Below are 27,777 nucleotides of genomic sequence, written 5' to 3' on the forward strand. Positions count from 1 at the left end.
TTGGAACTAATTTAACTGGACTTAACTAAGTAATTGAGTTAACTAATTACAACTCAAATATAACTCAATCTTATCTCCTTAATTTAAGGGATAACTCTTGCATGACTTCAGAAAGACTTCGAACTTGAATTTCTCCAACTAATTAATTTAAAATAATTAATTAATTATTTCCAAGTAGCTATTAAGGCTAAATTCGATTTTAATTCACAATTTAATTCAAGGACAAATTAAATTGGAATATTATTGTTTCCATATTTCAACAAAAACATATGAGGTTGTAAAATGGAAGGACCCCACAAAGCTATTATCAGGGAAAATTTCAAGGATGGAAGTTTATCTTAAAGTTTAGTAACCTTGGTGAATCTTACTAGTCCGTAATATCCAACTTTTAAAATGTTTGATGATAATTTTGTAAAAATGTTTATATTTCTAATTATTTTATATTAGACAATATATAATATTGGATACTTTTAAGGTAAAATAACACTATACTAGAAAAATGGAAATTGGCGATTCATTTTTGGGAAACAACATGGAATATTAGCCCGCTTGCGAATATTAGCCCCTAAAATTTTCCCTGGTTATTATTTAGATGTTGGTAGATGGCGATGAGAGACTGGGGTCAATTCTTAAGGCCAACGGAGAAGAGAAACATACTAGAGAAGGGGAGCTTGTTGGATAGGGGGATTAGACCAAAGGAACCACTCTCCAATATGAGAAACCACAAGTAGTCAACTACCACACACTTGGAAATCCCCAGGTTGAGTTTCACAAGAGGTAAAGGAATGACTTTAAAAATTGGAGAGGTATCATGATCCAGACTTATACAGGAATGAAACAGAATAAAAAAAAATAAAAACTAAGATGCAACAAAAAAAAACTCCATTTCATTAATATCAAAGAACTGAAATATGCTTACATAAAAAATGGAAATAAACTAGATCGGGTGATGGTATCTTATTTATGACAAGAGATGTGGTGGCTACATGCCTATAAACTATGTTACAATGAGGCTAGATGGCATTTTTATCTTTGAGAAATAATGAGAAACCCTAAACATCCAAAAACCTAACCCTGGTAGATGAAACACCAAAAGCATGTGGGCTCCGTTAGGGTAAGTTGGAAAGTCAACTTCGTGAGGTTGTAAGTTTGGCATATGACCTCTGTTTAGATATCGTAATACCTCATTTTGAATATCTCAAAGAGGAGGCCAAAATCAATTGGTCAAACTAGTTTTGCACTTTCCTAGTCTCTCTGTTTTCCCTAAAAGCATCCTTTAGTCCCTCAAAATGGCTTCGAAAGTTTAGGACCTGAAAAACTACCAAACATAGTAAGTTGTGCTACGATTAAGGAAATTGAAAAGAAACAACAATGGGGGTCCAAGTGGAATAGGAGGGTGGCCACCAATATCCACCTGGATCATCTCATAAACTAAAGAGATTTAGGAAAGCACAAGAGGTACACTGTCGAACCAAGAAACCCTTAAAGATAGGTTACAAGGTAAGACTAGACAGTGGGACAACATAATTCAGAGACAAATAAAAGGGAGCAAAACAAGGCTTAATACAATAGCTATTTAGAGGGAAGAGACTCACCCTAGTGTTGTAGCATTCAACAACCCCCCATTTATTTATACTTAGTTATCCATAAAAAATGGGGACCCTTCTTTTCTTTTAATAAAATTCTTCGATTTTAATAAAAGTTGGGACATATTCTAAATTAGTTATAAAATTTGATAAGATTGAAGGCTTCCCTTTATCGGAACCCATATATCGGAGTTGCACCTTTAAAAATTACGATAAACATAAAACCCGATAGCTCCCACTCATAAAGTCGAAGTTTCATCGGAAGATTTCCATCATAAATTTATTATATCATGACTTCCCTTTTGAGAATGTTATGATTAAAATCCTCTCCAATTTCTTTTACATAATGTCTGCTTTATTAATAGAATCACATTAAAGGGGCTTTTACAATGGATTATTACAAGTCTTGTGTGCCTTTATATAAATGAATATAATAATCTACTGGACCCACGGTTGTCATTTATTATATCAACATTTTCATTATCATAAGTTTTATCATGTGACACCTCTGATATCTCACACCTTTGATATCCCACACCTTCGATACCCTTCACTTCCAATATCTCCCATTGCATATACTTCTGATATTTCCATTAAAGCTCTTTATTAGAACTCTTATATCGGAAGCCTTTTCCTAAAACCCCCGATACGATTCCTCCGATATGCCACCTCCGATATGACTTCCCCTATATCACTTCATGCCTCTTTTCATCGGAATATTTTTTACGATATCTATCATGACTGTTATTTTATCAGAATCTTCATATACCGACAGTTCAAATTATCGTAACTTTCCGTTGCAACCATTCAATTTATTTCTTCGATATTTAACCTCTGATATGATGATTTGGAAATCCCACGTGATTTCACACTCACGCACTTAATGTTTGAAAGTGGAGAGTTATTTTTTTCGAAATTATAAATTCTTTCATTCATTTCACTTTGATTTTATGAAGATTTTGTTTAAAGAAAATATTGATGTTGTAAAGTTTCATTCTTTTATGCTAAGTCCTCTTTTAGTAAAAAAAAATTTGCTCATCCCTGTGTTTTCTGCTAGAGGCTAGCCCCGACCACCGTAACATTGAAGAAATGTTGAAATCAGGGAAAGGAAATAAGCAAACTACATCGCAACAACAATATTCCACTCCTCTAATTGAAAGCATTGAAGACAAGAATGCCACGCCAGGGTTTTTCTTTGATACAATTTGTTCTAAAGACTCTAGAAAATCCTCATGGGAATCCATATATAAACTCTTTGAAGATAAAGGGCCCAGTGTTGCCCAAAGGACAACAACTGCTGCCAATTCTACTTCATTCTCAAACACAACCTACAATGATGTGGAAAAATCCTTTTTTCACAGGATTGTTTTCAGACCTAAATTTCTCTTGTATACCGATATGGATTGGTGGGTAGTAAGCATTACTAATAGGATGATTGTTACAAGTAAGAAAACAATCATCGGACCTTTTGTCAGTGAAGAATCGAGGAGGATGTACCATCTCCCTGAGGCACAATGTAAATACGACAAGAAATACATTGAGGCATTTATGAAAGAAAATGAAAATGCATCAGAGTCAATTAAAGGATGGAGAAGGTATTGAAGCAAGCATAAGAGGGAGGAAAGTGATAATTATTCTATAGATTCCCTTGCTAGTCCCTATTCTTAGATAGTTTCTATGATGTGTAGGCTTTATGCTCAACCTAATACACAAAAATTTCTTGACCAATGGGTACCACTTATAGATGGGGCTTCAGAGGGTTATATTTTTTATTGGGCTACTATACTCTTAGATAATTTAGCTGCACATATCTTGTATTTTAGAAGTAAGTGAAAAGTCTCTGAGAACATAATCCCACCTTTCTACATGAGTGCTTATATCATGGATGCCTTGTGTTTTACCATGGAATTTTCATCTATGGGTTGGAAGTGGACTCTGGAAGACCCAACCCCTATTCACATATACCATGATATTCTTTCGGATTCCAAATATCCACCGCATTTTTATAAAATTTGTCATGGGGCCATGTTACCAATATATCCAATTATATTTGATAAAAGGACTATGTGGATGTCCCCAACCTGCTCCGAGTAGAAAATTGGTCGATAAAGAGTCATTCATCTATATCAGAGTGTATGGGAGTCTGGCCAGTCCTCATGTGTTACCTCTATTCATTCCTGATAAACTTCTTACCAGAGAGATAGCCTATAAGACTGTGGGAAATGATATTTCTAAAGTTTTGAAGGAATCTAACAAAAAGATGTGGTTTGTCTTTCCAGTCCAGTATTGTATATATGCATTAGATAATTACAAGCATGTAGTGATTGAAATAAACTCCATTCAAGATCTTGGTTTTCCTACAATACCCAATAGATAGTATGATCCTCATCAAATTGTCAAAAATATTACAGCTGCATCCAGTATCAGACAATTTTCCCATGAACCCGACAAGTTTGATGATTTTTTTGAGGGAGATTCTTCTTATTCAATGGTTATACACAAAGAAGAGCAACAATTAACTCTATAGGAAATGATTTAGTTCACTTAGTACAAGGTCTCTAGATTGGCAAAGCTTCCAATGGATTCATTACAGATTCCTTAGGAGAGGACTATTCCTAATGATGTTGTAATTGTTGGTTCTACTCAATCTGTTGGTGCTTCTCAATCAAGAGAAACAATTGCCTCTTCTTCTTCTTCTCAATAAGATGTTTTTATTGTTGATGCTAGGCTAGAAGAAATTTGGGAACAATATAATCAAGCTCTTAACGCCAAGATTGATGAATCTCAAGTTGCTAAAACTCCTCCACAAGAGAAGATTCAAGACACTTCCAAGAGCCTTGAACAAACTCTGATAACAAAAAATGTTTTTGAGAATTATTTAGTGGATAAATATTTATAAATAATACTGACTTTTCCATCTTCCAAGGTTGTTTTGAGAATAGAATAAATTCCTCCACTGGACATCTTTTACAGTCCTCAACACAAAGTTGTGTTTAAGAGGGAGAGAAAGAAAATAAAACTTGACTAGTCCTAGGCTCTAGTTCCTGGAAATGCATCTTTTGAGGTGTTGTGGAAAGGCTCTCTGGAAATGCCTACAGAGGAACTGGGTAGGCTTACCCAATTTATAGGTGCCTATGCTTCAGCTACTATAGACAAAGCTACAAAGGTGCAACAATTGCTTAAGGAGAAGGAAGAAATAATTTCTCTGTTAGAACAAAGCATGGAAATTGAAAAGCAAAAGATCACAGAACATTGGCAAGGGCAGGTAATAGAGCTTTAGAACAAGTTTAAGTCTCTCATAGTCCAGCATGATGTTGATTTATAGGCCTGAGACTCTCAAATCCAAGAGCTGCAAAGAAGGATTGAACATCTGAGTGTCAATTTAGAATTAACTGAGTTTAAGAAGGAGGCTAAAGAATTGAACACTCTTTTAGCCCAACAACAAATTGTCTTTTGTCAAAAATTGGCCATCATTCATGATCACTATAGGACATCTAGCTCTCTAGTTGACCAATTATCTGATATGAAAAATTATTATAGATTTGAGGCTTCTGCGATCTGCATTTTATGTGGTGATGTCTTCCGGAGTCATCGCATTCATGTTTTATTGTATCGACTTTTCTAACCAACTTTGTGGTTCATCATCAGGATCAGATGTGTGCAAAAGTCAGATAATGATGGGGAAATAATTAGAGGAAAGGTTGGGTTGGTAATGTAAGGAGTTGATAGGTTTGATAATGTTAAACTAAATTTATTTCTTAACGTTATCAAACTATCGGCTCCTTACATTACCAACCCAACCTTTCCTTTATTTATTGCCCGATCATTATTTGACTTTTTCACACATCTGATCCTGATGATGAACCATAGAGGTTGGTTCGAAACATTGATACAATAGAACATGAATGTGATGACTCCGGAAGATATCACTACATGAAAAATTATTTTGAATATAAAGAGGAGAAAATAATTGGTTTCTTAACATGGCAAGAAAGTGCAGAGGGAAGATTATCCAATCTTCCCAATATTGAAGAATCCCATAAAGATATTATCTTTAGAGAGTGGGAAATTTGTATTAAACAGGTAGAAGCAACAATTTATCATGCAAGGGATATTTCAAATAATATTATTGAAGTGGTCAGTGATAATTTGTTTCAAGCTAATCTCATATCAAGTTTTCTTGAAGGAGCATTACCCAATATTAAACTTCTTACTAAAATGTGGCAAGAATCCTCCAAGAAGTGAGCCAAGATCATCGATCAGCTGACCAAAACCAACTTGGAGAGTCATTGGCAATTTTTGGTCAAACCACATAGTCAGTGGCTTATGCTCCGATGTTTATAAAATACCACCACACAGATGCTACCAGCGTTGAGGGATGCAATATTCACCAACCAAATGCGAATACAACCCAAGTCTCCACCCGAGTTGAAGAATATGATTGATATCTATGAGCTGCAACAACGAATCAGAGGACAATATTCCTCCCAAGCTTAGATTATTTGTTGTAACAGATTCTAAATATGTCCCTTTTGGTTCATTTTGGTTACTTTTGTTGAAATTGCTTGAGGTTGTTGTTGTATTTTCTATATTTTTATTTTATCATGAAACTATAAATCCCCTCTCTCGAATATGAGAAGGGGTTCTGAATTTTTGAAAAGAAGGCTTAAGCTGCACTATTGTAACTCAATTTTTTCTTAATATATAGCTGAACCATCACCATTTCTATCATGAGAAAAGAAATGATATATCGGGTACTATTATCCTTTTGTTATTCTTTTGCTTAGAGTAGAATGGAAATTTAATTTTGTTCATAATATATGTGCTGAAGCAATCATTCATTGTCACTATTGATATGTTGGATTGAAATCATAAATTATATGTATGAACAACGAGATCTCAATATATGTGATGAATTTATAAGATAATTTAATTAACTATTTAATTAAATTAGTTATCTTTCTCTTTGTTAACTTCAGTAGAAGGATGATATACATTGTCATGTCAATTATGAAATCTATATAATCACATATATCAACAACATACCCAGGTTAGATAATAAGTTTATTAATATTTATTTCAGTTCAAGCTATATTAGAGAATTATACTTTTATTCAATCCATTTCATATAATTTTATATAAAGGGAAACTGGTCCCATAATTCCAGTCGGAGCCATCATCCCAAACGGAAAAGGATCTGCTCTAAGGTCTCGACCAAGTGGTTTCCCCCAATTTTGATGCAGTCATTCCAGACCATCAATACCTAGTTAGTGATCCTTAGAGAGAAATTGATGCAATAGAAGGTATAGGTCATTATAATTCACTTATTTGTTCACAACCCTAGAAATCAATTCATCACCATAGCTAAGCTAGTAAACTCCATGATGGAAGAAAATACAAATTGTTGCATATGTGGAAACATTGTAGCCATGAATAAATTCCACATCTTGAAAAATGAGTGTCCCCTTACCACTTTGTACTTTCCTCGCAAGAGGAATGAGAGTGGGGGATGTGATATTGTTAAACCAAGAAAAAAATAAAGATTGCATTGATGTACTAAGGGTCACATGGGGCAATGACTTCCACAAACTTGTTGATTTCCCAAAAGACAAAATTGAAAAGTGGTTAATTCATTTTGTCACCAAGAACACATACTAATTAAACATATAAATCAAGTCAATTATGATTTAAAATACATCGAAGATGAGTTATTTGAAGTTTGGGTGAAACAATAATTCATATTTACACCTTTACATGATTACATTGATCAATGGCTCAAAGATATTTTAGAAAAGGTGATGACTTCAAGATGACTCATTGGCGATTTTGATTTTTAGGAATTCAACAATCATCCAACATTTTACATTGGAGGAGTCTTCAAAAACACAGAAAAGAGGGTTTTTTCTAGCACTGTAAGTAAACTGTCTAAATTGTTCCCTTACCCTTCTTCTTCTCACTTAGTAAGCATTCAACCTTCTTAACTATGGAGTATTCCAAATACCAAGATCAATTCCTATTGTAGTTTATTTTCTCTTCCAAGTCTTTTCCTTGTTTATATTGTTTGTCAGAGCCCAATCCATGTCCTTTAAATGGACTACATTTTAAATTTTTCAAATGTTATAGACATTTATTTAAATGCCTTTATATTATTTTAAAGGTTCCTTTGAGTGGCAAGAATTCATGTCTAGTGTAATTTAGACTTTGAGTTTTAAGCTTAAAATTTCAATATTGTAGCTCTTTTCATCTCGATGAGTTTGAATATAATTATCTTTTAAATTTCTTTACAACTGAGTTTCATGATTACTTTTGTTTCTCTAACTGTGTGATTCTTTACTTACAATTATGTTGGAAATTCATGATTGTTAACTTTATTTATGTTTGTATCAATGCATATCACATTAGTGTGAATACCTAATGCTTGATCCTATATCAGGCCCTTCCTTTCCTTAATTTTATTTGATTTGATGAATATTTGTTAAAGAGGAGTGCCACCTCTAAAAAGACAAGGGATAAATTTATTCCCTGAAATGTTACTTTTGAGTTTCGGCCAATCTTAGTGATCAATAGTGATACAAGAGTGACCACCACTCCTCCACATGACTAACCATGTTGCTCAAATGAGCCAAAGTGATGGGAGTGAGTTTATAGTGGGGGGTCAATGTCGATGGTGGGAGCAGCCATTGCCCCCACCATTTTCAATTTATCAGATATTTTTCCTTTCTAATTAACATCTTTTAAATTGTTTAATTTTTTCCTTTAGTTTTTGTTTTCAATTAATAAGTTTTTCTCAAATCATTTTAATTTGTTTTTAAAATAATTTTCATTTCTTTTATTATTCAAATAGATATTTTTTCTTTTTGTATTTAAATAATGTTATTTAGTATTATTATAATTTGAAATTAAATTATTTCGGTTATTATTATTATTATTATATTTTTTGTATCCTAGAGGAACCCAACAACTCACTTGACACATAACTATTAGTAAACCTTCGGGGTTCTATGACCTGTCCTCTCTATAAACCAAGTCACAACTGAGGGGGATTTGAACCTTGGATCTCTTAGTTTTCTCAGGACTCACATTACTTTGATCACCAATTGAGCTACCTTAGGGACATCTTATTATTATTATTATTTTGTTGTAGGGGTCTTTTTTCCTTACAGAAAAAATAATCATCTTCTTCTTCTTTAAACTGTGTTTTCTAGCTTATTTTTTTAAGTTTTTTTAACAAAACAATGTTTTTTTTTTTTTCCATATATATATATATATATATATATATATATATATATATATATATATATATATATATATATATATATATATATATATATATATATATATATATATATATATATATATATTGCAATCTAACTCATAGATGGAATTGATTTTTTGGTTGGAATCTAGCAAGACAATTTCACGCGAGATTGTGATTTCTTGTTATTTAAAATGCACCTTTTAATGCATAAATGGAACACCCTGAAAAACCAATGAGGAACTCAAACTTTTCAAATTAAACAACTTAAACTTATGTTTCTTAAAAATATCTATCGAATTTTGGATGAATTTACTAGAAAATGTTCCCAGAAAAGGGCCATTTCATCCATTAGTTAGATTATACATTTTTTTATTAATTTTTTAAACTATAAATTATTAAAAAATAATAATTAATTCAATTAAAAAATTCAGGCAATACCACTTTTGGATGTAGAGTTGATTTTATGTTTATTTATTTATTTTTGAGGGTAATAATCATCAAGGCCATAATTTCAATTAATTTATAATTTTAACATTACCCACCAAAATAAATAAATAAATAAATAAAGTAGATAAACTTGAAAAATACTAAACAAATGAACTTTTGAAAAAAAATTGTGATGCTTTATTGATAAGAAGCTTTAAATGTCAAAAAATTGTCTGTCCAAAAAAGGGGTGCTACACTTTTCAAAATGAAAGTAAAAATCACCACTAAATGTTATCTGTTTTGGCCTCTAAAAAAAGGCGAACTCAGTAGGGGTGGCAGGAGTAGGGTGTGTTCCTTTTCCCTAAGAAACACGAAGAACTTAAGTATGCTTAGGGGCTTGATAATGCCTCTAATAATGTGGCAGAAGTCCATTCTCTCAAATGGTTAAAGCAAGTTGGAAAACTTGGAATCTAAGAGGTGATTGTCATTGGATACTTCGAAAATATAATTCATCATTTTTTTTAGGGACCCTTCCTCTAGATATAAAACTAAGTCAAATATTCAAAAAAATCCACCAGTGGTATCTAGCCATCCCGACGAAATAATGTTTTCATGTTATGAAGAGCAATAACACCAGTGATAATTCAATGGATAATTTAGGGACCAAGCTTAACAAAGGGGAACTATTGTAGCGACTACAACCACCCTCCAAAATTTTTCCTTAACTTCATTTTGGAGCCTCCCTACCAACCTTTCATAGCAGAATGTCTTGCTTCGTTAAGTTCACAAGCTTCAATGTTTTTCTTGCAAAAAGGCAGCCTATCTATCAAAGCTTGATGCATCCCCCTCATAGGATATTTGTCTGGACTTGGTCTAGCTACAAGCTGAGCATCTCCCTCAATAAATTGCACAATTCTTGAGGGAAACCAACATTCCCTCCAGAAATTGCACAATTCAGTTTGGCACCCTACTCGGCTCCAGAATTATGCAATTCTGCCAGTCAGGCTTCATCGAGAAAATTGTGCAATTCTTCCTAGTAGGTCTGCTCAGCCTAGGAATTGCATAATCCTGGGCGACAGTTAGCTACTATCCCAGAAATTATGCAAATCACCTAGGTAGTCATCCCAGCTCCCATCCAAAAATGCGCATTTTCTCCCAGCAACTGAGCAACCTCTTGCATGTGTAGTTGAGTTGACTGGTTCCCTCCGGGACTGAGAAAAACCAATTTTCATGCATGGGATGCTTCTTCCAAGGTAGCTTACAAAGGCATCCCTTGATTCATGGATCTACTTTTAGAAGCTAGAGGTTGCATGCAAGGATCATTTCGGAAACCTCCCACCAAGTGTTGATCTCCCTAGATTTGTGGCATGCGTGTCACATCTTTGATTTTATCAAAACTCATGAATCGATGTTGTAGAGCTCATTCCTCACATCAACCTTGCATCTTTGACATCCCACATCACATCTCGGAGTCGTCGGCACATTCAACTCAGTTGTTTTGGTGTAAGCCTGCCTTCCATTTCTTGGGTTTCATTTCTGGTGCTTTTTGTGTTTCGCTTCATATGAACATTGTCTTCTTGATTTCAGTGAGTGCTTGCTGTCATTTTGATACATACTAGCTTGTACTAGCACCATTTTAGTTTTCATTAACATCTCACTATTGTCACATGCATGAAACTGTTTTTCATGAACGGTCGCCGATTCAGCGACTTGCCTCACCCACATGCATGTTGTTCTGTTTTTTGAATCTATCATTCACTGTTTGTATGCACAATCATTCACTTATTCTTACACTCAGTATCTCCATGCATTCACATTCACATTCACTTTCAGTTGCTCATCGGTGGGTCTAGGCAACCTTGGCTCAGACTTTGCCTCACCAAGATAGCATTGGGCAATCCTGAGAGGGAAGGCTTTGTCTTCCTCTAAGGAAATGCACAGTTTTTACCAGTGACTATCCTGCAGTCTTTCATTGCAAAATTCTAAGGGATAGTGAGTGTTGGCCCAGAAAATTGTGTAATGCAGTCACTTAGCCTGCAACCATTTCTGTCTAAGATTGCGCATTGCGTAATTCCAGCAGTCAGCAACCAGGCTGGACTATGCATTGCATAGTTCTAGTAGCCAGTCAGCCTCCTGACAACCTAAAATATGCCTTGTGCAGTCTTGGCAGTCACTCTCTCGACCTCTTGGTATAAATTGCGCAACCTTCATGATCAGTCACACAGGTATGTTGCAATTCAATTCTGAAGTTCATTTTGGTTTTCGACTGAGAGATTGCTTGCCATGAGTGTTGCCATGTCTCAAGGTATCATAGGTGTTCATCTGCATCTCAGCAGCACCATATAATGGTTTCCAGGAGAGCAGAGTCAAAGACACCATTCAAATCACAATTGGGGATGCAGTCGATCAAGTGTCTATGAACTTGCCTACCCACGAAGACATCAAGTTGTTCGTAGACAAGTACATCAAGATATAACGGCAGCAACATCACAGCAAGAAGCACGATGAACAACAACTGAAGGTAGCATACCGGATGCAACGAATTCAAGAGGATGGTTGTTGACAACACAAAGGAGGAACAAAGTTGCAAGTTCAAGTAGATCTACTTATGGTGAAAGCAACTTTGGAGACTCAGGCTATGAGGTGATGACGCGACATGAAGGTCAGGCAAAGGTAGAGAATGGAACATAGAAGGAGTTGCATGTGCTCAAGTAGCAACTGAAGGAAGAACAAGAGCTACACAAACAAGAGAATGAGTTGTAGCAGGAACAGGTGTAGCAGGGGCCGAAACATGCACTCATGGATGAAACTGCTCCTGTACAAGTTATATATCCACCCCAATAGTCGACACGTAGCAGACATGGTGAGCAATGTTATTGATTGCATGCAAGGGAATTCAGCATCATGCATGTCGTTGTGTGCATGCATGTGATTTAACCCATTTGGAACACTCACCGAGGAAAAGACAAGAAGCAAGTCCTACTGGAGTTGAACATGCAGTTGATAGTTGATGCGCATGACCTCCATCACACACTAGAAGATCAACACATAAACTATGCAATAGTATGTTTCCGGTTTGACTGCACCCAAGAATACCATGTGCATGCTAGCAGACAAATTGGATGGAGGAGCCACACCAATGCACCAGGATGCAACGGAGGCAAGAGTTTTCTTAAGCAAGGTGTCACCATGGAGTGCATGCACACCATCACGGATGACCAAGCTTGGCATCAATTCACCACCTTCACCGTCATAAGGATGTCAAAGAGTTGGTCTCACCACAATGGTCCGAGTGTCAATGATGTCTTGCATGGCTTGATCAGGCCATTTTGTCTCACATGGGAACATCTATATTTTAATGTAACGTGTTACACAAAAATATTGTCACCATGATTATTCGCAGTCAGTATGGGTCTATTATCACTTGTATTGTCCTCCTAAGCAAGTCTCAGACCTCAGCTCTTCAAGTCAAGCTTTGGAAATGAGAGAAAGACATTAAAAATCAATGTAACTCTAGTTCCGCACTTTCTCTCATTGTCACCTGCGGTCCCACACCTTCTGTGTACAAAAACTGTGGACCTGCCCGCTCTGTCCCTAACGGTGTAGGTGCGGACCCCTATGAAAGTCAAAAGGCACAAGTTTTATATTAAAAAACTCACTTTGGGTTAATTCTAGAGGATTCTAGAAGGAATTTTGATGTGGATTGTTCGCTCCGAGGTGGTTCATGCATCCCAAAAGGGAAGGAGCTAATCCCTTGATGAGAGGAGCTATCCCTTTGAAGGAGGGCTTTATCCCTTTGAAGGAGGACCTAGTAACCTCCCTCCATTGCACTATAAATACAGGCATTGGGCTGGTTGCTAGGGAGGTTAGAAGCTGAACATTTTTTAGGGTAAATGCTGGTGAAATCAAGACTTCCTAGTTGAGCTTAAGAGGAGAGATCACATACCTTTTTGGCTTCATTGGGGAGTGAGTGAAACTTGTCAAAGTAGAGGAGACTTCTTGCTAGACCCTAGGAGGAGCTTGTACAGCGTCAAGGCAAAGGTTGTAAAGTTCTTCTTCTTTTGAATTAATACAATCAAACTCATTTTTCTCAACAAGTATCTTATGTTATTTGTTTCATGGACTCCTTGACTTTCATGTTAAATATGTTTTGATATTGGCTTTTCAGGTGCTATTTAATTTGTTTGCCTTGTTTGTGTTTGCAGATTCGCGACAAAGGAGCTCATTTGGATCGAAGGAGCGAGGGCATCCACAAGCTTGCGTTGGACCGAAGGTAGGCCCTAAAAACACTTGTTTGCCATTGTTTATTAAAGCATATTTAGAGAAAGATAGTGTCGGGTTGGTTTGCTTGTCATTAGGTCTTCTTTAGATTCTAGGAAGGTCTATCTTGTCCGCAAGATTGACTTATTTCGTATGACAAAATGGCGACTCCACTGGGGACTTGATTGTTTTCCTTGTTTTTACTTTGACCTGAGAAACTATGTTTTTGTTTCTATTTTTGGCTTGTTGTGTGTAAAGTTGGGTAGAGTTTGTAGATCCAGGGTTATTTTTTGTTTTTCATAGCTTTGGGAGAGGACCGCACCCTAGCCATTTGACACAGTGCGTACCTATCCGCAGCTTGGCTTTTAGCACAGAGCGGGACCGAACCTGTGTCAACTGTGGGCCTGCGGACCCTGTCAAAATTTTGAAAAACCTAGAATTTCCTCTATTAGTCAACTTAGTGTTTGTTTAGAAATTGTTATCCACTGCTCAGACCTGCATATAACTTGTCAGAAGATTTCCTTAGGTTGGTTTCGTTAGCGTTAGGGTTTTAGGTGAAATACCTAGGAGTTTTGCTTGTTGGGTTTGTTTTTCATTTTGGTTGTGTAGTGGCTCTGAGCTTAGAAGCTGTAGGGACTTTAGATCACCTTAGTGTCTACCAGCCTTCTTATGAGTCTGACCATTTATGAAATCTCCCCTTGTTGAGGAATCCGCTTTGAGTTTTCTCTTTACAAAACTTCGAAAAGATTGTGTTTAAAGTTTGGATTTTCATTTTCAAAAAGAAAACAAAATTGGTTGTTCTTGACTTATTTGTGATTCTGCATAAATTGGTCCTTAGCTTACATCTAGCTAAGTAAAACATCCTTAAAAAAGACTTTTAGTAGGCTTTGACTTCAAATAGGTTTTTATAATTTATAGATCTCAAAGTTAGTCATTTTCATTAGTTTTGAGTGTTTTATAAGAAAATATAAAAATCTCTTTTGAAAAAAGTTTGTTTTGTAGTGTTTGAGTGCTTTGAAACGAAAAGGGAAATTTTTGTGAAATAACTAGTTGTCTCGTTTTGAGTGCATTGGAAAAGGCAAAAGCTCTTCTTTTAATTTGTTTGATTGAGAAAGATTTGTGTTTACAAAGTATTTGCATTCTCAAACTCTTTCTTAGTTTAGAAGTTCATCGAAGAGAAAAAGATTGTTTAAATCATCTTAGGTGCATTTTTAGTGATTTTGAGTCGAGTCTTCATACCACGAGTTTCATCTCCGCACCTTTTGACTTAAACAAAAACCAATAAAAATAACGCTTAAAGTAAAATTCATCTAGTAACATTTTTATTTCTAGGGCTCTGATACACCAACTTAGCTTAGGCCAGTGTCTTGGAGTAGAAGAGTAATTAACTCTCCAAGACAGTGAAAACAAACAAGTAGCTGTATCTTGTGGTAGGGAAGAAATCCAATTGTTGCATTTATGCTCTGGGAAAGCTCCTCTTAAAGGAGAAGCATGAGATCGTGTCCGAACCAGTGTGGGAATCAATCCTTCCTGATTGGGAACAACGCCAGATATTCACGTATTAAAAACGGTAAACCTCGGATTAACCATTGTCGAGGAGCCTGGGTTCACTTGTTGGTAAACCTTGGATTATGTCAAGGAGCCTTCAAGGGGATTGAGCTTGCTACTCTGCCCTTGTGTGCGTATCGGATTGTAGACTATTCCCCCAGGTATATTTGTCTCAGTTGGTAACCTTAGTGGCCATATTCTCTAGGACTCTTCCTAAGGTGACAGTCATGGGAAGATCCCACTGTACCTGGAGCAGACGTCGGCTAGACTCACTTGGATTTTCTGGGGGGTTCTCTTCACTCGAGACGGTTAAGTGGAGGAACTTGTCCCAGTCTATTCATTAAGAAGGTTGTCGGGGTAACTGTTCCAACTGCCATTTCTGTATTGAACTCTGCAATGTTGGATTTCATCACCAACTAGTGTTTTCAGTACGGAAAGTTACTGTTTGTGTGTGTTTGATCTCCTAGATTCTTTAAGCGTGTGATTCAAATTTGTTTGGTTCTTTAGAGACTTTAGGTGGTTTTCATTGAGATTTTACTTTATTTGCGTGTGAAGTAGTTAAAAGTCTTTAACTGTGGCTGAATTACCAAGGCAGTCCCGTAGACTTTGGGGCCAATCTCCTGAGTTTGTAAATGTGGCTGAGTTACTGAGGAAGTCCCATAGACTTTGGGGCCAACCTCCTGAGGAAGTACTGAGCCAGCTTGAAGGCTTGAAAGTCCTCGTAACTCCTAGAGATAGTAGAGTTGGGTCACCTGAAGAAGGAGAACCTTCTTTGATAGTACATCCTGATTTTCAACCATTAGTGGCAGATTATAATCCACAGTCAGTGTCTGTTTCCAAAGTTACTGGTTCATATACTAGTGATATAGGTGAAGAACCCGAAATATCTGAGCCTGAAAGTGAATTTGCTGCTACTCCGACATCAGGGTTTGTTTCTCCAACTTCTAGTGGTCGTGGTTCACCTAGGGTAGAAAGAGTAATCACCCAAGATCTTCCTTCTGGACTTATTGGTATTGGAGAACTTTCTCCAGAAGAAGAAGTAGGCATTCCTATCCCTGAAAATCAACCTGTTATTGAGCTAAGGGAGCGTGAATCAATTTTTTACAGTCCACCTAGGAGCAGTTCTTGGTATCTTTCTTTGACTAATTTCTTAGAAAACTCAGGGTTAAGTTTTTCACCACCTCGCGCTCCTTATCACCCAACACCTAGAGGTTATTATACTCCCGTAAATATGTCAGGACAGTCATCCATGTTTACTCAATCGCCTGAATCTTTTTTGTACAGCGGTCCTTCTGTTCCCTCCAGGTATCAGTCACTTTCTGGTACTTTTTCGGGAGCATCTCCTCAACCCATTGAGCAAGGGTTATTAACTGGAAGTAATGGTACTAAGCTGTTGAGCGTAGAAGACATTCTTATGATGTCAGGTTCTATTCCCAATCCTCAACCTCAAGGTGGCCAGTTACCGCCTGGGGGGCAGCCTCAATTAACGCCTGGGGGGCAACCTCAAGGTACACAATTTGCATATGGCGGGCAACCTCAAGGACAGTACATACCTATGGGACAGTACGTTCCTCAAGGTCAACCCCAGACTCACTATGTACCCCAAGGTCAACCTCAGTATCAATTTATACCTCAAGGTCAACCCCAGTATCAGTACGTGGCTCAAGGGTATCAACCCCAAGGTCAGTACTCGAACCAAGGTTTCCAACCACCCTCCGGTCAAACGTATGTTCAAGGAATGGGAAATGTACCTTTCAATTATCAATCCTACCCTCAACCTAGTTATGGTCCTCAGTATTCTCAACCTGTTATGGGTCAGTACCCTGGAATGAATATAGTGTGGGATCCATCGCAAACCCAACAGGTGTTGCAGCCAAATGTACAATTGTCATCTCAAACTGGACAACCCTTAGTTTCTGGTTCACCCCAGCAACCAGTCGAGTCTAACATTCAAACTTCTATACCTTTGGTAGTTTCTCAGCCTGGGCCTAGTACGCCTCGTACTCCGCCACAAACAACTGCTACAACTGCCGCAACATCTGTTCAATCTACCCCACCTACTTCTGGAGTATTGACAGCTCCGGTTTCTACTGTTCCTGTATCTACTCCTCAGACATCTTTACCACCATCTGGATCTACGATTCAAACTTCGGTTCAGATGCCTGTAGGACAACCTGGTTCAAGTACGGTTGTCACAAGTCAACCACAATTTACTTATCAACCGTACCAGGGACAGTACCAATTCGGTCCTGCTGTGCAGCAACCAGTCTATCAGTATCAACCGTATCCTAGGTACACTTATCAACAACCTCAACAACCCCAGTACGGTCCGGTTAATCCTGGTTTTCCGGGAGGATACAATATCCCAAATGCAATTCCTATTCCTAGTTATCCTGGATATCCTCCTCCTGGGGCTGGTCTCATGACCCAGAGTTTTAGGGATCCTAATCGGCAGTTACTGTTTATCGCAACTTTAGACTTGCGTGACTTGTCGCGCCTAACGAACGATCCCATTAATTATCTTCTGTTTTGGCCGCCAATGCCGAATAAGTTGCCCAGTGACATTCCCAAGTTCGAAGGTAAATCAGGAGAGGACCCGCCGAACCATGTGATGACTTACCACCTCTGGTATGCGTCTAACTCCATTTCAGATGATTCAATCCGTCTTAGACTTTTCTAGCACACTCTAATTGGTCTCGCGGCCAAGTGGTACATTGAGTTACCGCGAGGCACTTTTATAATTTTAGTCAATTAGCTACCTCGTTTTTAACTCATTTTCAGTTGCCAGTCCGATATGACAATGGCACAGAATTGTTAACTTCGTTAAAACAATCGACGTCTACTTATATTTCAGATCATATTCATGAGTGGAGACATCGACGGCGTTTAGTGAAGGTATTTATTCCGGATCAGATCTTGGCCGAATGGTTTGTAAAATCTTTGTTGCCAAAGATCACTGAAGATGTAGCTAAAGCCAGAGTTGTTACTAAGGAGCAAGTGATTGCTCAAGCACAGTACCTTGACTTGGTCTATACTCAGTCAGGTATGTTACACGAGAAAATCGCTGATCTTCCCAAGCAAAATCAAATCGCTGCAGCTCCTTTGGGATCTCATGCCGCCGATGGTATGATTGGCACGGTTAACACTAAAAGTAAGAAGAAATCTTCCAAGAATTCTTCTCCTATTATAACCTTGTCTGATTCCCTAACAGGAGATTCTTCTGCAGAGGTTTCCGCCGATATTCACGTTGTAGAGTCATCTACAGCCAAATCAAAATCCCGTGGGAAGAAGAAAGGTAAGAAGAAGAATAAAATGGACAAAAGTTCAAAGGAGAAACCTAAAAAGGCGGAATCCAATGATGAAAAGTGCAAACCTTGTTATCCTTGTCTCATTTGTGATGATGAACATTTTACAAGAGACTGTCCTCATCGTGCAGAGGTTGCGAAGATTGTCAAGGATTCCCAAACTCCTGCTGTTTTGAAGGATCCTTTTCCGGCTCAAGACAGTAAGATGATAGGTTCGTCCTCGAGTGCCAATGAAGAACCCATACTGATGATGTCCCATGTTAGGATTGCGACTCGATCGCAAGATTATGGTAGTAAAAGTCTTGTTGATGGTAAAGAAGCAGAATCTTCTCATTCTAATCCATCAACCTCAGCTCCCGGTCCTGATCCACTACAAATCGAGAAACCTAATCCACACTTGGTAATCAAACCACCCTCCAAGGGTATACTTCGAAAGTCAGCTTTCAATCCACATGCGAGAGCGGCTCAAAATTATAACATTGTTGAGGATTTAGCTTTTTCACCCTCAACAATGTCGACTTTGGAAGTGCTGCAATCATGTCCAGCACAACGTAAATTACTTCTGTCGGCTATAGGAGCTATTGACGTTCAGGACTCGAACCTAATAATTTTCGATCTAGAAAATAGTACACCGCATTTGCCTCATCAAATGGCTTTCCAGATTCCAGTGATAGTAAAAAACAAGCCTATTCATCAGACTGTAATTGATGAGGGAGCCTCAACGTGTATTATGTCGATACAGTGTTGGAGATCGCTTGGTTCTCCTTCACTAAATCAATCCCCGACGATTCTAAAGGCCTTTGACAGCCGTGGGTTTCATCCTTTTGGCATTCTACAGTATTTGCCTATAGGGGTTGAAGGAAAAACCATTAGTCTCGATGTGAGGTGGTTGATGCCCCTGTAGATTACAACCTTCTCTTGGGTCGAAGTTGGTCTTACGCTATGACAGCGGTCGTTTCATCGGTCTTTCAAGTAATAAAGTTTCCACATAATGGAAAGATCGTAACAATAGACCAGCTGGCTTACTTTTCATCCGACCTAGCCTCTTCTAAGAGTATTCAACATGTCGGTAAAATGACTATCCCATATAAGGATGTTGGAGTAGGACTAGTTAAAGATGCCAGTTTACTGGGAACTTTTCCTTTTTCTCTGATCAACGCATCGTCTTCATTTGCAACCATTCATATGATTACATCAGAAACCATTGTTTATGATGATCCTTGGATCATTCCTTCTGAATCTGAGATAGACTCATTTGGTAATGCCATGCCTTTGAGCCCATATGAAATTGCCTATGAAGCCGTGCAGTCATTTGCCGACCCATCTTCAATCGGAAATGACTTCATGAATGTGGTCCGTGAGGAATCACTTTTCACATCAAGCTCGGATTTAATCACGTTTTCTAAACTTGTTCACTCTGATGAGAAAATTCGTGAAATCCTATGTGTAGATGATTTACCATGGGAAGATCTCCATCACAGATCTTCGTTTTTACCCGAGGATGATCGTTTTGAAAATGATTTCTCATCAATTTTTATGACTGAATCTGTCAAGGAACCTCAGAATCGAATGAAACATCCCGATTCAGAGTTAAATTTGGGAAACATCTCTCGAATTATTCCCATTGGCATTTCAGTTATGCCCGGAATTGTTGAGAACATTCATATAGGTGCCTCATGTATAGATGACGAAATTCAGCTATATAAGGCCCTATTTCAAGAATTCCACGACGTGTTTTCCTGGTCCTATGAGGAAATGCCAGGAATTGATCCAGCGATTTTTGTTCATGAGATCAAGGCTTACCCGAACGCTAAACCCATTCGGCAACATTTGGCGTCAGATTCACCCACGAAAAGTTGCTGCAATTAAAGCAGAAGTTGAAAAATTATTGAAAGCAGGTTCCATTTATTCGATCCCGTTAACGAATTGGGTATCGAATATTGTTCCGGTTAACAAAAAACGGGGAACAATAAGAATATGCATCGACTATAGGGAAATTAATTGAGCCTGTCCAAAGGACAATTACCCAACTCCCTATATCGATCAAATCATTGATGATTGTGCCGGCAGCGAAATATTCTCCTTCATGGACGGTTTTTCCGGATACAATCAAATCAATATTCTACCTGCCGATCAACCAAAATCGGCTTTCATTTGTCCATGGGGGACATTTGCTTATTGCAAGTTACCTTTTGGTCTTAAGAATGCCGGAGCAAATTTTCAAAGGGTGATGTCTTATGCGTTTCATGACATCAAGCACATTGTGAAACCGTATCTCGATGATTTGCCTGCTCATTCATTACATCGAGCTGATCACCTCGTCCATTTATGAGCAATTTTTATGAGGTGTAGGCATTATCGGATTCGGTTGAACCCACACAAATGTGTCTTATGTATAGAAACGGGTCAATTGCTGGGATTTGTAGTTTCAAAAGCCAGCATTCGCGTCGATCCCTCAAAGGTCAAAGCTATCGTCAAATTGCCTCCTCCTTCGAGTCTTCGCCAACTCCAAAGTTTGCAAGGGAAAGCAAACGTTTTACGACGATTCATTCCTAACTACGCCGAGGTTACAAAGGGTTTTACCCGGTTTTTGAAGCAAAATACTCCATTCTATTGGAATGAGATAGCTCAGAAATCTTTTGATGCACTCAAACACGGGTTGACCCATGCACCGTTGTTGCATCCTCCCAACTACAACCAGGATTACTTCTTGTATCTCGTCGCCTCCCATTCCACCATTGGAATGGTCTTATTTCAAGAAGATGAATTCGGAACTGAACATGTGATATATTACCTTAGTCGAACTTTAAATCCAACTGAGCTAAAATACTCACATGTGGAGAAATTGGCATTGGCAGCCGTTCAAGCTGTCCAATGTTTTCGTCACTACATTTTACTACGTAAAACTACAGTAATTTCGGATTGCAACCCTATGATCTACATTTTGACCAAGCAATTTCTAGGGGGCAAGTACTCTAAATGGATTGTTATCCTGCAGGAGTTCGACTTGGAATTTGAGAAATCTAAGTCTAAGAAATCTTTAGTTTTTGCGGAGTTAATGTGCGACTTCTCACGTGCTGACATGGAAACTGTGGCGGAGGAGCCCATTGCGGAAGAATCCTTGTTTCTAATCAACACTTTAGATCCGTGGTATGGGGATATCATCGTTTATCTCCAGACCCAATCCTTTTAGCCAGAAATTTCAAGGTCAGAATGTCGAAAAATTCGATTCCAGTCCCAACAATTTAGGATTATTGGAGATACTCTTTATCGCCATGGGGCAGACTCTGTTTTTCGAAGTTGCTTAACTCATGAGGAAGCTAAAAGGGTTCTAAATGACTGTCACTCTAGAGCGTGTGGCGGTCATATGTCTGGGTTTGCCACAGCCCAAAAGATATTGCGCGCTGGCTACTTTTGGCCTTCTTTATTTAAATATTGTATTACAGCGGTCCGAAAATGCCACAACTGCCAAATTTTTGATCGAAAGATGCGCGCTCCACCTACTCCTCTCCACCCTATAATTTCCATTGGTCCTTTTGCCAAATGGGGTATCGATTTTATTACATGTAACCCTCACTCGGCCGGGGGGCATGCATATATCATCCTTGCGGTAGATTATTTTACCAAGTGGGCCGAGGCGATGCCTACATTTGAGGCAGACAGCAAGACAGCTGCAATTTTTGTGTTCAATCATATAATTGCTAGGTTTGGTGTCCCGCAAGCAATAATCACTGATCATGGGCACCATTTTCAAAACATTATGATGATCGAACTTACAGGCTAGCTTGGTTTACATCACGATAGTTCAACCCCTTATTATCCACAAGAAAATGGTCTGGTTGAATCCATCAACAAAGTTTTAGTTATCATGATCCGATGAATTATTGGGATTCATCGGTCGAATTGGCACAACATGTTATTTTCAGCGCTTTGGGCATACCGAACCTCAGTAAAAACATCAACAGGGTTCACTCCTTTCCAACTAGTCTATGGTTTGGAAGCCGTGTTACCCATTGAATGCGAAATCCCGTCACTGCAAATGGCTATCAAGTTACTTCCAGCCACTTCCGAAGAGGAAAAGCATTTGTTATACTTGGCTCAATTAGATGAGAATCGATGCGATGCTGCATTGGCGATCGAGACTCACGCAAAACGCAGGAAAGCTCAGTATGATCGAAATGTGACCCCTCGAAATTTTTCGGAAGAAGATCTAGTCTTAGTTTACGATCAAGCTAATGATAAATTAGGCGCTGGAAAATTCGTTCCTATGTGGCATGGTCCCTATGTTGTCAAGCGAAAGCTAGCCAAAGGGGCCTATGAATTGGTAGAATTTGACGGGGACACTTTGGGTAAACCCAGAAATGGTCTTTACTTGAAGAGGTATTATGCTTAAAGGATGGGTATGGAGATTTTTAGTTAGGATAGTTTTTCTTTCTAGCCTGGTGTGTTTTAGTTTAAACAGTGTGCTTAGCTTAGAGAGTGTTTTTTCGTCATCATTCCTGCTTATCTTGGTTTTACTCTTGATATTGCAGATGTCGATGCCTCTCCAAACATACATTGGTTTCGCTGATGGTGCTTGTTGTAATAGACGGAACATCTCTTCCGCAGCTTGGGTTATCTATTCGCCCTCTAACGAGTTAGTATCTATGCATGGGGTAAGCTTCGGTCAAACAACGGACAACATTGCCGAGTATAGTGCAGTGATTGAGTTATTATCTGAATCTATTTCATTTGGGATTCGGAGTTTGATAGTGAGGTTAGATTCTAAACTCATTGTATTACAGCTTAATAGAGTGTATGCCATTAGAAATCCAGTGTTTTTAAGATTATTTTTGAGAGTGCGTCTCTTGGAACGTGAATTTGATTATATTGAATATCAGCATATTCCAAGATCTTTAAATACATTAGCAGATGTAATTGCTTCTCGAATGTTAAATAGACATTTGCAATAATCATACATGTAAATTTAAAACCATTCCATAACATGATTTACAAGATAAGCCGGTAATAATGATATATATATATATATATATATATATATATATATATATATATATATATAGGAGTGTGTCAAAAAATACATCGTCCTCGATCATAGGTTGAAAAACACCTTATGATCGGCAAAAATGATAAGTACAAAAAACAAAAATGTCACATGTGCCCACAATAGGCGATCATCCTATCACTAGTGATGATCTCTATAAGAAACCACTGCACGGGCCACCTTGCAAAGGAATCTCCTAAAAGGTCTCGGGACCCCAATCACATAGCGCTGAAGTCGACGAGGAATGTCATCTATAGTGGTCTCCGAAATATATCCTGTCAAGTGCTCGATATGACCCTCCAACTCGGCCAAAACCTCTGCTAATTCGTCCTGTGGGGCTGGCGCGAGTGCAACTGGTTGCTTCCTCTCATAAGGCCGGAGAGCAGCTGGTCACTGTGGACCCACATCTGCATTTGAAACTTTTTACTACCAGTTTTGAGACAATGGAAAAATAAAAGAAATTAAAATAGGAAAAATGTTGAAAAGGATTTTACCTGACTCATCCCACTGCTCTCCTAGTGGAAGAACCATGTCTGGGTCACCACGAAAATCTATCCCAGCGTAAGGGAAGTCTTCAATAGAAAAGACCTGGTTTTCCAGCCATTGGAAATACTCAGGTTTGAATCGAGCAACCTCTGTCCTCTCGTCCGGGTGACGGGCCATAACTGCGACCCATCGCATCAGTTTGGGCTCTCGAGGAAGCCCAGCCCCAACAGTAAGGTGCTGCAGGATTAGCATAGGAACCCTCTCCAGGCCAAAACTCATGACCAAAGCTTCATAACCAAAGGTCTTTAGTCATCCGTTCTTGGCCCTGGTCAGTTGGCCTTTCACATTGGCCAGCACAGCATCGCACTAGTTGAAGATGGTGCCTCGGAAGCAATCAACTGCCATACGCATCTGGGATCCGGTGGAAATATGTAATGTGACAGCTCCGCAAATTCTAGTGACAGTGAACGTAATCACCATGAGCTCAGGACGGGATATAGTCTTTATGCCTATCCCTTTGTCTCTAGCCTGGCTGTTGCAGTACTCTAGCCTGAGGCTATCGACAGACTGGCCACCTGCCCTAGCCCCAAATAGAGTCAAGTCTTCGCCTCTCTTAGGCAAACCAGTCAAGAAATATATGTCCGCCAGCTTGATTTCGAGCTGGTGGCCGCCAATGAAGAAGCACTGGTCCTGTACGCTCCATCTGTCACCCAACCACTGTAAGAAATCCACTTGAGCCCTCATGCTAGGAATGGCCCAGAATTTGTACAAGCCGCATGCCCTCAAAGCATCAAGTGAAGGCTGATGATTCCATGCGGCGGCATCCATGTCCTCATGCTCTCGTTCACACCAATCTAGCAAGATGTACTCTCTGCATCAAGCATAAGGATAAATTAAATTGCTAGAAATTATTTTGATTGGTCCATTTTTGAGAATTTTTGGGTTAAAAACCCTTGCGATGGGGACCGCACCCTCCGGGTTAGACACAGTGTGTGGGACCACACTTTGTCTACATGGAAGGTGTGGACCCTGAGCTTTTTCCCAATGGAGAAAAAGTTGGGGTCTGCAGGCCAGCAGTGGTAAACCTGCGAGCCCCCGGGCGTGGGTTTTATGCCTAAAAACCCTCCCAAAAAATGAAATAAATGACTAAAACAAAAAATGAAACAGTTAAAAATGAAGAGTAGGATGATGTGGATTACTTGAAGAAGATGGCGTTCGATTCCAACGGTTGGGTTTTCCGCAATCTTCACGGGAAGTTTTCTGAGCAAAAGCACTATTTTCTCACCCAAACTCAAACGGTAAAAATGAATTGACAAAGGCCCTTTTTATAAGTTTTTTGAGTAAATAAATTGCAAATTTATTTATGTTTCACTTTGAAAAGGTATTTTTGCAACATTTTTATCTATTTCAAATATGTATGAGTAATGTTTGCGTTTTTGTGTAGGATAACGGATTATTCAGGCGAAATCTATCATTTTCGACGGAAAAACATTTAGATTCACCTTTAAGCTCTTTTCTGACTCCTGAAACATGAAAAGATTGCCGAGTGTTTCTTTTAAACTCGTTAAAATAGAATTAAAAGACGGTCCACTTACAACTCTTTTCCGACCGTAAAAACATGAAAAGATTGCCGGATTTTTGTCGTTTCAAATTCGATATTGGTTATAAAACGACGTGTCGTTGATCGCGTTTTTACTTTTTCAGATCAAGGGCACTAATGACGAAAAGTACTCCTTGGTCGTAAAAGATCAAGTGGTTCTCTCAAGTATTATTTTATACTTTTTCGGGCTTGGGAGACACAAATTTACGAAAAAGGTCAACTCTGGATTCTTCTTAAGTTTTTTCAGACTCTCTAAAATTGAAAAACGCCGAGTTTCTCCTATACTGGACTCGTTAAAATTTCACAGTAAAGGACCTGTTCAATTACAAAAAGGAACAAACCACTCCTTCTTAGTGTTCAAATTTAAACTAAGTTGGACTCATCCGAAGGATGAGCTTATAATAAAGCAAATGTTATCCTCCTCAAGCTTATAAAAAATAAAGAGGTACTTCCCAGAAATGGTGAGGGAAAAGAGAGAAAAATGAGTCTGTTTGTCATACTTTGTAACCACTCTTGAACATGACACTTTTATTCACCTGGGTTGGGAAATCCTTTGCCTAACAGTTGATCAAACCACATTGAAAGTCTTCAACCGGTTTCTGGGTATTAACTTTGGGTCAATTGTCACCAAACCATCTGTCGTGTCGTTATGTGTTCAAGAGGTCACTGCCAATAAGCCATTCATCTGCAAAATATCTGTCATCCATCTTGACCATCCCTGAGTCAGTCCTTGCAACTAAATTTCTTCAACTTGATCTATGATTTCGTGTTGTGGGCTTGCCTACGACGGATCGCTTTCTATCGACATCAGCTCATTATCTAGAAATATGATCTAGAAATCGTCAGTACCTTGAAATCAACATGCCTCAATGGCATGTTTCTCGCCTTTGATGACAGTTTACATCATTGACTTTCGATCAAAGGATTCCGTGACATGTTCGACATCAGCACATTTATTCACATCTCATGGATTGTACTGGGTACTTTGAGAGCCATTGACATCACTGGTGGTTTCTCTCACACTTGTTAACACTTTACATCATTGACTGTGTCCACCTGAGTCTATACTTGTGATTTTTTACATGATCATTCCTATATCAGAGCAGTAGTTAGTTTTTCTAGTCAGTTTTGATCTAAGTATGGGAATGCCTACCTCAGCGATGATATGATCTCATATATATATCTTGCATTGAATGTTTTTACAGGTTCCAACCGGGCTCTCCACAAGATGATCCTCGAAATGATAAAGTACTTCACTCTTCCTAAATGATTAATGAAATCATCATCTACTACAGAATTCGCAATTTAGGGGGCAATCTGTTACACAAAATATTGTCACCATGATTATTTGTAGTCAATATGGGTCTATCATCACTTGTACTATCCTCCTAAGCAAGTGTCAGACCTCAGCTCTTCAAGTCAAGCTTTGGAAATGAGAGAAAGACATTAAAAATCAATGTAACTCTGGTTCCGTACTTTCTCTCACTGTCACCTGCTGTCCCGCACCTTCTGTGTACAGAAACTGTGGACCTGCCCGCTCTGTCCCTAACGGTGTAGGTGCGGACCCCTGTGAAAGTCAAAAGGCACAAGTTTTATCTTAAAAAACTCACTTTGGGTTAATTCTAGAGGATTCTAGAAGGACTTTTGATGTGGATTGTTCACTCTGAGGTGGTTCATGCATCCCAAAAGAGAAGGAGCTAATCCCTTGATGAGAGGAGCTATCCCTTTGAAGGAGGGCTTTATCCCTTTGAAGGAGGACCTAGTAACCTCCCTCCATTGCACTATAAATACAGGCATTGGGCTGGTTGCTAGGGAGGTTAGAAGCTGAACATTTTTTAGGGTAAATGCTGGTGAAATCAAGACTTCCTAGTTGAGCTTAAGAGGAGAGATCACATACCTTTTTGGCTTCATTGGGAAGTGAGTGAAACTTGTCAAAGTAGAGGAGACTTCTTGCTGGACCATGGGAGGAGCTTGTACAGCGTCAAGGCAAAGGTTTTAAAGTTCTTCTTCTTTTGAATTAATACAATCAAACTCATTTTTCTCAACAAGTATCTTATGTTATTTGTTTCATGGACTCCTTGAATTTCATGTTAAATGTGTTTTATGATATTGGCTTTTAGGTGCTATTTAATTTGTTTGCCTTGTTTGTGTTTGCAAATTCGCGACAAAGGTGCTCATCTGGATCGAAGGAGCGAGGGCATCCACAAGCTTGCGTTGGACCTAAGGTAGGCCCTAAAAACACTTGTTTGCCATTGTTTATTAAA

The sequence above is a fragment of the Pinus tabuliformis genome, chromosome 9, assembly GCF_031772625.1.
Source record: "Pinus tabuliformis cultivar Carrire ecotype Pingquan chromosome 9, CPIR1, whole genome shotgun sequence".
In the NCBI taxonomy this organism is placed as follows: Eukaryota; Viridiplantae; Streptophyta; class Pinopsida; order Pinales; family Pinaceae; genus Pinus; species Pinus tabuliformis.